General features: G+C 43.5%; 1 protein-coding gene across 6 annotated transcripts in view; it reads right to left on the bottom strand.

Annotated features, from left to right (window-relative positions):
• Positions 1–12074, bottom strand: part of ARHGAP17 (Rho GTPase activating protein 17) — a 41620-nt gene that overhangs the window by 28705 nt on the left and 841 nt on the right. The window lies entirely within an intron of this gene.

Genomic DNA, 12074 nt, shown 5'->3' with positions numbered 1-12074 from the left:
GATGACTGTGGAGACTTCAGTGGCAGTAGCAGAAATCAAAACCAAAGGTTCCTGTTTTGGAGGAGATAACCCTCAAACTGACTTCCTATGGGAAGTCCGTGATGGAGAACTGTTTTTCATGCTTAAATGATGCTCAAGTCACCAATTTTAACTCATGTGGTTACAGCAGTTTTTGTGCTTCCTTTAGAAATTCTCTAAAAAATGGTGCGTCACCTCCGAAGCACCAAAATGCTTCTTTAAGATCTGCATCTTCAGAACCCCAGTAGGTGCAAAACTACAACTTGGGACTCAATAAAGAGACAGACAACTATTTCTACTCTTTTGCCTTCCTTCATTTTCTCCACTGAGTTTCTCCATCGAACTGCCCGACCGCTCTATCTAAAAGCTACAACATTGACCTCTCTGTAATCTCAGCCACCCGGTTCTGAAGAATGAAGCCTGTCTGCTCAAATTAAAGGCAGAGCAGGCTTTAGAAAGATAATCTTGGAAATAAAGCAGACCATGCCTTCAGTCGCAGGGAAGCCCATGACAGCCTGTTCGCATTAATAGATCTGAAATTCCTTACTAAGTGAAATGGATCCAAGGCCTCCTCTCCCAGGCGAAGCAGTAAATTTAGCTATTAAGGACAACCGCAGCCCAAGCCAAATCCTATTTTAGGGCTGTTCTAGGAGGCACAGCCACAGCAGCAAGGCCCACACCACACTGCAGAACTGCAAACCCCTCCCTGTGAAACAAACAGGTTTTAGTATTTGATATTGAGAGTTAAACCACATATACTACAGTTTGAGGGAAAAAAAATACTGCTTAAACAGTTAAGTTTATCTAACAAATCAAGGTGATTACGAGCAACACACACTACAAATCAGAGACAAATTTAAGTTGAACTTTCTAGATGACAAAACTACAATTGTGGCATAAATGCAAAACCAGACTTAAAGCAATTTTGTCCTAATAGAGGAAGTCACGTATCAGTGAGCAGTCTTTCAGTCCGATAGTTTTTAAACTTCTGGTTACAAATAAAAATGTACTGCTGAGTGCTTTCAGTCAACTGTTGTCCCAGCAAACTGAATACTTACTGCTATTCTATTTCATACCATTACAAAGCTTTAGCTGGTGAAGCTCTCCCTGTATTCCTTTACACTTTCAAAAAAAAAAAACAAAAACAAACAGAAAACCACCACCGAGAATATACATCAGGACATAACGACAAAATGTGATTTCTCTTTAAGGTACATTTGGTTTGCGTTTTCTTCAGAAGCTATTAGTACTTCTGCAAAATGCTGTGGTGAGGGATTAAAACTCTAGATGCTTAAATCCAGTCAGGATGAAATCTAGCAGTGGTCGTATGTTTCTACCAAAGTAAAAGCTCCTACTTTAAGCAGTGAAAAAAAAAACAGTGGGGAAAAAGAAACAAAGAATTTGAGACCAACACAAAGTAAAGACACAGAAGAATAATCTCCTGAGCTGATCAAATCACAGCGTATTTTCAACGCCTCGCCTTTTTTCCCCTTAGGTATTAGCATATAAATTTCTCATGCTAAGTGAGCTCAAATATTTAACACTACTACGAATTTGACCTTTCCAAACATATCAGTTTATTAATTTATAAACGATGTATGCAAACACCCTTACACAATATCTTGGTAAAGAGTTATTTTTAACATTTAGCTGCCCAATGTTTATTTACATTTAAAACTTTATTTTCATGCAAGACCAAGAAAGCAACCTTTGCTTCCCCAGAGTAACTTGATCTAAAGCCAGGTTTACAATTTTGATATAAAAAAGCAGCAGGGCAGAAAAACTGCAGAACAGGAGGCTGGAACCACGGCTGTGGGGACGGGCACTCCCACTGCCTGCCTGGGCCGCAGCAGCCGCTCAGCACCACCAGGGCGCTCGGTCTTGCCCCAAGGGCAGCCAGGCTCTGGGTGTGCCGGGGTCACAGCGCTATTGCCCCACGGTGAGGGATTGCTCCAGCTCTTCTCCCTCCTGAGCACTGGGATGAGATCCGTCCCCTGCAGCAAGGCGCCAGGAGCTGAGCCGCTGGGGGACCCGCTCGTCCCACTGCTGCACCGCAGCCAGCCCAGAGGGATGAAAAATAACTGGGCTGGAAGAAAACCCATTTTTCGGTCAGATCAACTTCACCACCAGGTGAAGCATACCAACATGGGGTAGGGATAAATGGAAGGGGAGCTTGGGAAACACCGCCACGGCAGAGAGAGAGGGCACTGCTGCAGGGCCAAAGTCAGCCGTACCTCTGCAAGCATGGAGTTAAGCCGGCGAGTGACATTTCTGGATAAAAGACTGGCTCAGTTATTTCCTACCTGTGGGTTTGGCAGCTTTTAATTTTAGACAAGGATTAGTTCCCCTGCCAGATTACCTGCTGACACAAGAACTCCCTTATGATTAAAGAAAAACACAGCTCAAACATAGCCCGAACTTTCACACGAGACGTTACTTTCTGTTCCAGCTACTACAAAAGTGGATTGCCCACTAAGTAAAAATACTGGAGTTTTCTGACTTCTTTAAAACCAGAAATCCTTCATTGTCAATCATTACAAAAGACCAGAAGAAGCAGTACTATCTTTTGCAAATAGAAAAGTTTTTCAGTGTAGACATGCTTGAATAGGATAAATATACAATAGAAGAATGAGCAAACTACAACAAACTGCTACAAAATCGTAACTTTCTGGGGCACATTTGTATGGTTTTGGACTTCGGCAGGACATTTCAAGCTACATATTACATTGCGTAAGTGTAAAAAAAAAACTAGAATTCCAAATGAACATTTCAAAGTTAACACTGTTGTTAATTTAATACACTGTCCAGACAGGTCTATTTTAAGTCTGGGGATTCATAAAACTGGCAAGTGAAAGCCTCTGAAAAGGAACCAAACTGAACTCAACACAAAAAGCAAAACAAGGAAATACAGAAGAGGCAGAACAATGAAGTAGGAATAGAAAGTAAAAATGCAAAAAGGAGCGGGAAGCATTGAAATAACAGTTAAAAAAAAAAAGTCTAAGGTCGACCTGCAACATTATACGACTGACTAGCAGGACAGTCACAAAGTAGGGATTGCTCTACGTCCACCATTTCGCAGTGAAGCCTTTGCACTGATTTTCTGATTAACAATTAACAGCCAAACCCTTTATTATGTTTCACCAACAGGAAAACCAGCTTCTAACTGAGCTGAGTCTCCGCTGGTTAGCCTGCAATTGAGACTACTCATCCAATTACTGGGTTTTACAACGCTGGATACACAAGTCTGTTTTTCTGTTGCTTGGATACGGGATATACAAGGCCAGATTAATGTGTGTAACATGGAGAACTGTGCCATTACCACTCCGCCACGTGTTGCACACCATGTTTTTGGTGTTCTATCATGAAACTGAAAGTTAACTCTATCACCAGATTTCTGACTGAAATATGAGCCTCTAATAGCCCAGTAAAGGTTTATTAACACTTCAGCGCACACTTGGACTTCCTGTTACAAAACCAGGATTACTTTACCCTTGTGTTCCATTCCCACAAAAACCAGGGACAGATCAGAACACTTAATCTGCAGGGGAAATCGGCTTACGGCAGGACAAACCAGCTAAATGTTCAACTGAAAGAGACGCTGCAACAGCTTAGCTCACACGTTTCTATTTTCTGTAGAAAATGAAGGTAGGATGGAAAGCTAGTGTTTTCATACAGAAAAGTAATTTTTAATCAGTTGGATTAGTATTTCTTGTGGATTGCTTGGTAACTGGTTCGTTTATGTCAAAAAAAGTTGGCATCGAATTGTTGTTCCTTTCAAATCCCTGTAACAGCCATAACTCTCAGATCTGCACGCACAGCAACTTATCTTCTAAATAACAGGTCAACCTCAACTCATTTACAGTTTTCTCCTCATCTTCTCTGTGCAACTGTCAGATGCAGAAGTTATCAGCTTTTCTTGTATTAATTTTCACTCTGGAAGTGTTGTTAGGATCCTGAGAAACTTGCAATATGGACAAAGTGCATATTTATACAAAACTCTCTGTCAAGTGATTTCTGGTGCAGGACAACTTGCAAGACAGATGAAAGAGCTCCTTTACAGACCCTTGCTATTTAAAATTGATTCAGGTATTTTGCACAGTCAGTTCTGCAGATTCCTCAGCTCCTTGAGTCACTCTGCTGCAGTCACTCCAGGATGTTCCTGTCATTTTGCAATGCAATTAACTGCACCAGAAAACAATCCGTGTCAAGGAAAAAAAGGCTCCTCCTCACTCGAGAGAAGAACTTGTGACCTCACCCAGCTGGCTCGTATTTATGAAAGCTAGCTTCCTGTTGAGACAGCAGGACTGTCCAAGCATAAGATGCACCATGATTCTAACATGCTTTTATCAGCAATGGCATAACGACTACAAACTCAAACATTTGGTTCCTAAGGAACACATTTCAGTCAAAATATTTTAATTCAGCCAAGGAAGCAATGTTGCAGATAAAAAAAAGATACTTGTACATTCCCTCTTTGTCTCTTGTCTGGACATCCAGCGCTGCTTTCAGCACAGCACCGCGCTGAGGATCAAGTTCAGCCGTGCTTGCAAGACGGGAGGGCGAGCAGGCAAGCAGCCTGAACAAGGAGGCGATCACACACACACTGCTCTGGTAAAACCACTCGCTACGTCATCACCGACTGCTGCGAAGCTCTTCGGTTCTGACTTAACAGGAGGTCAGCCACAACCTCCCCAATTTGGCTCGCGCTGTTAAACTCCCACGGGTTTCAGACCGGAGCTCTCCATGGCACACGGGGCACGGCTGAGGGACGCGCTGCGTAAGGCCCAATGTGAAGGGCTGGAGGTTCTCCCAACGCACTAAGATGTGGAGCTGCTAACTCCAACAAGCTACAAAACGCGTTGTTTTTTTTTGGTCAACACTGTGCAGGATATTAGAGAATATCTAACTCACTGACATTTTTTTATTTAACTATACCCTAAAAAGACCATACATATTTGGCTTTTCATTATGTGCTAATAGTGTCCTCCAGTCTAAAGAACAGTTCTGCTTACAGATCCGTTATCACTAGTGAACCTAAAAATACTATGCAAGTATCGAGAAATACATTTGCTTTCCTAAATCCCAAGCATATCGCATTACAGCATCACGTGGAAGCAGCTCATTAGATCACTTCTAGCTATTTTAGCAGCTTAAATCAGTACTATTTTAGGATGTCTCAGACACACCTGCCACCCCTGCACAACCCATCCTCTCCTCTGGTTCCCTACAGCACCTCGCCCAGGTGGCTGCACGGGCACAGGACGATGCCGCAGGCTCCGCTTAACATACTGTGACACAAGCACAGCGTGACAGGCTTGGCAAAATCATTTTCACTCTCCTAGATCCTCCAAAGCCTGGTGAAACAACCAGAAAAACAGACACACCGAAAGAACTAGATTTTATTCATCATTTTAAGGCAGCGTAAGACTGTGCTTTCCTTGGGTGTGTGCTCTGCTCTCCCTCGCTGTGCATCCCTGACCCGACGGGCACTCACGTGGCAGAACAGAAAAGCCCGAGGTAATTCAGCTAGAACAGATCCCGTGGCATGTGTGTGTCTGCCTTTTATTGTTAATATTTTATCAGCCTTCTCATCTGTTTCAGCAAGCAGCAGTACAACAGCCAGAGCCAAAGGAGATGAGAGCATGCAGCTAGAGGCACGCAAGGGGACAACTAATATTTTTCAAATCCCTCAGCTTGGAGTCCTTTAATTTCTTTCTCTGCAGCAAAAATCTGAAGAATTTTACACATTGCCCACTCAGCAGTCATCAGGCAAGCCTGCCCGTTATGTAATACTTTCTTTCTTCTAGCCAGCAGGCTTTAGCTCGTTCTCTGCTAGAAGGCACAAAACCTTATTCAGATATCTTCAAGTCAACAAAACTGAACAGGTCTAATACAAAGCAGACTTTATCAAAAAGTTTATATAAAGGTTTGAAAGGCCTTTTCTGCCTCTACTAGGGGAAAACAAAATAACTGAAGCTGTACCTGCACTGGAAACACCCGCTGTTCTGAAAAATAGATAACTCGTCCAGAAGTTCATTCTTATGGATCGCACGCATGGAGAAATGCTTTTCCCTCCCACGTGAAAAGCTTAAAGTGAAATTGAATAGCTGAAACCTAAAAATGCGGCCTTTCAGAGAAGCAAGGAAGCTGGAGCCTTACGATAGCAAGGATGGCACAGCCAACGCACAGAACAAAGCCAGCCCAGCACTGCCAGACACTACCTGAGCTACACATGGGCAGCCAGCAGCAGGCTGAGGGGACAGATGGGACATCTGCCCGAGCCCTGCCTTCCTCCCTGCTCCTCTGCTCCCGGCCGCTGGGGAAGCCAGGCATAGCCCAGCCGTGTCATTCCTGAGCTTTCATGTAGTCTGGAATCTGATCACAAGTGGCAACACTTTTTTAGCTGAGAGTGAGTGAGTGCTCATTGAGTGGAAACCTGCTGCTGCCCTTACGGAGCACGGCAGGCACAGCAGGAAGTATCTGGGCAGCCAAACGCACCGGCCTGCTGGAAAGCACCACACCGCAACGCCTAGGAGTAAGGCTTCAGACACTGGACAACTGCTGCTGAGTGGCAAGGTGCATGATTAACAGTTTCTAATCGCAGTGATTTTTAACTAATTCTTCAGACCAACACGGGATCTTCTCAGTCCCCGAGGAATTGAGATAGAGGTCAAAATACACACACTCTTGTCTTCTGACTGTGAGATGCAACCCCTGCTCTTACCCGGGGTCCCAGGAGCAGGTGTTCAGCCTTTGAGAACTCACCAGCACTCTGCTGGGACACAACTGCACTGAAGGAAGCCACTACCGAGTCCTCAATGCAGGCAAATTCAGGCCATTTTTCCTTTGGCTTTAGCAACTCTGCTTTGAAGGGTATGTGGATTAATGAGATTAACAGATGGACAAACAAAGCTGACAGCTTGAACACAGTTTATGTCCATAAGCTATTCCACTTGGTGCTGCATTAATGGAAGTTGCAAATACACTGCTAAGCACAACAGTGAGCAGACCCACGCTGAAAACATACTAGCTGCACATTTTTCTGTAATTGGAAGTTTGCACTATTAAAAAAGATTTATGAGCTGCACAGCGCATAGATTGCGTAAGCTTTACCTTAGAGGTGCAGGAAATAGATAAATATGTCGATACCACGCAACTTTTGTTGATATAGCTTAGGCTGAGAAGCAGTGCTGAGGGGGCCGTTAGCTGTTTGTTTGTGGACATCTCAGATTGAGAAATTCTACCTGAAGTGGTGCTTCCCAGTGCTGCACGTACAAAGCGGTGAAGAGACAGCACAAAGCTGCAGCAGCTGTGCTCCCGACTGCGCTGCTCACTGCCTCCCCGCTCTGCCTATTCCACAGCCAGACTCCACCAACACACAGGTTTTTAGATAACGCACTCCTTCTGCTATTAGTAGACAAGTGCTTTAGCATTTGCATGCAGTTCATTTCAATCAGCCCTTGACAATTAGCTACACGAGCTCTGAAAGCCTGCACATGTTCAGGAAAACAGACATTCCCTAATCCAATCTCCTCAGACTCTTTAAACCTGTCATTGAATTAATCTTCCTTCTAGAAGAATCTTAAGTGAATTTTCTAATTACAGAGACCTCAAACTTCATTTGGAGATAAACAGGAAATGTTTACGATGACTGTTGTAAACACTGAAATGAGGATTTTCTTTTTCTTTTCATGAGTACTCCGACGTAGACAAAGGCTAACCTACAAGACCAAGCACAAAGCAAAATTTTCCCCTTGCACACGGGCATATTTTAAGGTTGTTTACCATTTTTTCAAATATGTTTACCAATGACAAGCACTTCAGTAAATGAAGTTTATCATACTAAAGTTTTTTAAAGGACGCTTGGGTGGGCCAGAATAGGGGGCCAGATTTATAAGGGTTTTTTTTACACATCTGTAAAACAATTTGATTTTATTTTAAATAGCTTTGTAAAGTTCATGTTATATTGAAGTGCTTTAAATTCGGAGATGAGCAAACTCATTTTACCACAGTTTTAAAAAAATTAGTTTGCAAAGTGCTATCAGTAGAAGACCACGATGTAAAAAGTGCCCTAAGTAATAATTCATAGAATTCTGAAAAAAATAAGACCAGAAACGATAGACAATAATAATATGGGGGAAAAATAACTCAGACCACCCAGTTTTTCCATGATGAATTACTATAAATTATCAGTTTCCAGATCTCCCCCTATACATATCAAAAGCAAGCTGCTCCGTGCTACACACAATCACTGAAGTTATTTTAACTTAACTTGCTTTAGTGTTGTGCCACACTAATGCCAATTCCAACATACAGATTGCCAAGGGGTTTGAAGAGCTGCTAAATATAGTTTACTATGGTACCTTTCATGCACAGCACGAGCTATTAAAAGATACGTGCAAATACTGCTGCTGAGTCGCAGCAATGTCATGTGTACAAGGCACGGAAAAAACTCTGCACGCAAGACGTACTCAAACAGTAAAACTTGTTAAGAAGCTACAGTAAGCTGACTTTTTGACTAAAAAAAGATCTAAGGCTGTTTGTGGCCTCTTTTAGACTTTAATTAGTCCGAACTGCTGCTCCCTGGTTTAAATTAGCCTAACAGCCTGCGAGGCAGATAAAGGATCCCTCCTGGTAAAGACAAGTGCGTCCACCTAGCAGTCCTGATCCTACCTGACTTCACAGATCTAAGCTTTGCAAACCAGTTGGCTGGAATAATTTTTAATCTGTACGGTACACTAAAAGATGAAAAAAGAAATTGATGGGAACATTAATAGTTAGGTCCCCAGAGGCACAAAAGCCTAACTTGCGTAGAATTATTAGACAGTCTAACAAGTGTCATTAATTACCAACCTTTTTTTCTGTAACTAAACAGCATGACACAAACTCCTCCATGGACTCATTTCTCATAAAAATTACTTGCCTACGTAGCTCCAATGCTTATTAGTGTATCATTTGAAAGCCTTTAATGACGATACTTCTGAGCATTTATTTTTGTTAGAGAACTAGAATACTTCCCGAGCTTCTAATCAAAATCTGTCCCTGTTCAGAATTTATTAGAGTACAAAAACTGTAAGACTTGGATAGATGAATTCCCTCAGTGACACCACACACAATATAATCTGTTGTTATTTCTGAACCCGATACACAGCTGACCTGCTACAATGCCTACCTGCTTCCAAGGCACCCAAAGGAAAGGTGCGAGCGGGCCAGGCAGGGCACCTCACCTCTGCAAAGCTGCGAGGCAGCAAGCAGAACGCGTCCCATGATGTGCCCCTCACAAAGTGCTCAGCCCAGGCAAAGCACGCCTGAAACACGTGTGGACAGAACCCTTCCTGGTCAGCATGGGCTTGGACTTCAACGCAGATAAAGTTTTGGAGGACTTAATACCTACGTTCCATTAAAAGCTATCTCAGCACATAGCCTCTAAGGAATCACTGGCCACCTGAAATTCAGAATGAAGGTTGTTATTCTTTTTTTTTTTTTTTCCCCATCCCTCTTATCCTTGAAGCCTCACTAAGGGCTTTGAATGTCTCTTTATTCTGATACATTAACTCAGCTCCTCTGGAACTAATGATTGCCAGGTGAGCTATGCCTCCGCTCCCCTGCTCTGCTCTTGGCCCCACTTCTTTTGAATTCTCTCTTATCAGACATGAGATGCTTTGTGATATGCGAAGTGCCACACTCCCACCGAGATTAACCATTTATGAAAGGGGTCACTCGCCCACTCCAGGTCAGAATACCCCACAAAGGTTCAGGTACCACATCCCGACAGAGGCAGTGGGGCAGCTGCCTGGTCCTGCCTCGGGCGCTGTCTCCAGCACAACTGACAGCGGCTGACCCCAGCCAACAGCACCCGAGGGACCAGCACTTGAACTGCCAGTTTTCAAGGGAAGGCAAAACATCCTGTTCGATCTTCCCCTTTCCTCCATGTTTATTTATATAGACAAGCAATTGATATTTCACTTCAGGGGTTAACCAGAGCTTGCTTCTACAGCAGCATCATTTACAGAGGACCTGTCAAAAAAAAATACTCAGTGGCAGATTGAATACTTCTCTTGTTGAAGGCATCCAGCAATGTCCACAAGATAATTGCTGCTGAATATTTAGCACCACATCTACTAATTATTGGGGAATCCTGCTCCACTTAACTAATCCCCTCTTTAGTTTCTTACGTGTATTTCATAATGCCATATAATTCTGACCATGCCGACTCACAGGCTCTCAGAAATGCCATTCCTCTGCTTTAGCAAAGCTCCTGACCACCTTTTCTTATTCCTTCTTCTTCAGCTAAGGAGTTACTTTCCACTGATCCCAAGTCACATACACATGGTACAGCTGTAGGCGAAGCACACCAGCCTTCACAAGCTGACCATAAGGAAGGTTGTAGCACTCATACACATGGCCAGCTCAACAGAATAGGCCCTTAACTACTCTAGATTTAAACATTGCTTCATTAAAAAGAAAATAGCTATGGGTGTGCTGACCTCGCTGTCACACGCCTGTCCCCAGTTTTGGGGAAAAAAGTTCAGAACGAGTGAGGAAAAGAGCAGAACACACCCCTGTCTGATACACCACCACAAAAAACAAGAGCCAAAGGTCACCCAAGGAGGCAGCAGATGACACAGATGGGTGGATGTGACACACACGGTAAATGGCAGGGAGCACTCTGCACCACAGCCTCGAGTGCCACAGGTGAGCCAGCAGAGGTGAAGGGATGGGACCCTCAGCACAGCTGCCAGACGCTCTGCTGCAAGCGCTGCTTGTCTGGTGGGGCAGCCTACTTGCCAGCTGGGCCTCCCACGGGTGAACAAGGTCCTAAAAAGCTGAGCACATCTCTTCAAGAGATTTACCTGACCAGTGTAATGCTTCTGACAGAGCATTAGTCTCATGGTGTTCAGCATATGGCTAACCAGCAAGTTACAGCAACGCGATACGTATCAGCCTCAAGAAACAGCCAGCTGCGACCGTCCCAACACCTCTCATAAAGACACCGCGCACCTGAAGGCAGTTCGCTTTCATTCAACTACACCTAGACATAAAAAACAGATAAAAAGCACACTGCAATTTTTTTTTTTCGATGCTACAGAATTTACAGATTTACGGAAGTCAAACTCATTTCAATTACATAAGCGTTTTTCTTTAACTTGGAAAGACACAAATGTTCAGGTCAGCAACAAGAGTAAGAAGTACATCAATAAGACTACAGCAGGCAAACCCCTACAAAGGGCAATCGGGTCGATTCAAACCACTTACAGACTTTTGCACGCAATCTATATGCAAAAGAGGCAACAAGTACTGGTCAAAACTTTAAGATACTCCTCATTCTTTACAGCCTTCTCACTTCTGTTTAATTCAAAGAAAAGCTTGTATGTTCTTGGGTAAAGAATCTATACTGCTAAATGAACACTCTTAAGACAGTTTATTAAAAAACACTTTGTAATTAGACAGAGACCTGATACGGATGTGCCAGCATTTAATGCCAACAGGAAAAAGGAGAAACGTGGTTTAAATTGAATTGAAACTATTAACGTTACGTGTACGAAAACAAATGAGCCGGTATCATTAGGGATAACTTTTAATGAAAAACTATTTCAGGTAGTTGTTTGTATTTTAACGAAACCAGAGAACTTTGCCGTTCCAGGCACAGGCTGCTAACACCCCAGCAGCCTGCCTGGCACGGAGCAGTCCCCACGCACGCAGACGGCCACACCCCGGGAATCTCAGCTGGGAAACGAGCGACGGCCGCGTCTTGCGGGGATCCTCGCAGCAGACACTGCTCAACCACGGCAGCCAAAGGTCGTAACGAAGGTTGGAGCTTCTGCTCCCAATGCAAACACGACTATAAACACTGCTCCAGATTTAATTCTTCTTTTCCCCCTGAGGTAAGAAGTAGCCCGAGATGTTTATCCGACTCGGTACAACACAGATTACCAGAAATTCCACTTGGGATTTGGAGCTATGGCCCAACACGCACAAGCAGGAACTCCAGTAATCACTCCAATGATTTTAAAGTGTACTAATTTACAAAGAAAACTCTACGTGAGATGGGAATG

Source organism: Aythya ferina, assembly GCF_964211825.1.
Source record: "Aythya ferina genome assembly, chromosome: 15".
NCBI classification, from domain to species: Eukaryota; Metazoa; Chordata; class Aves; order Anseriformes; family Anatidae; genus Aythya; species Aythya ferina.
This window is presented reverse-complemented; position numbering and strand designations above follow the sequence as displayed.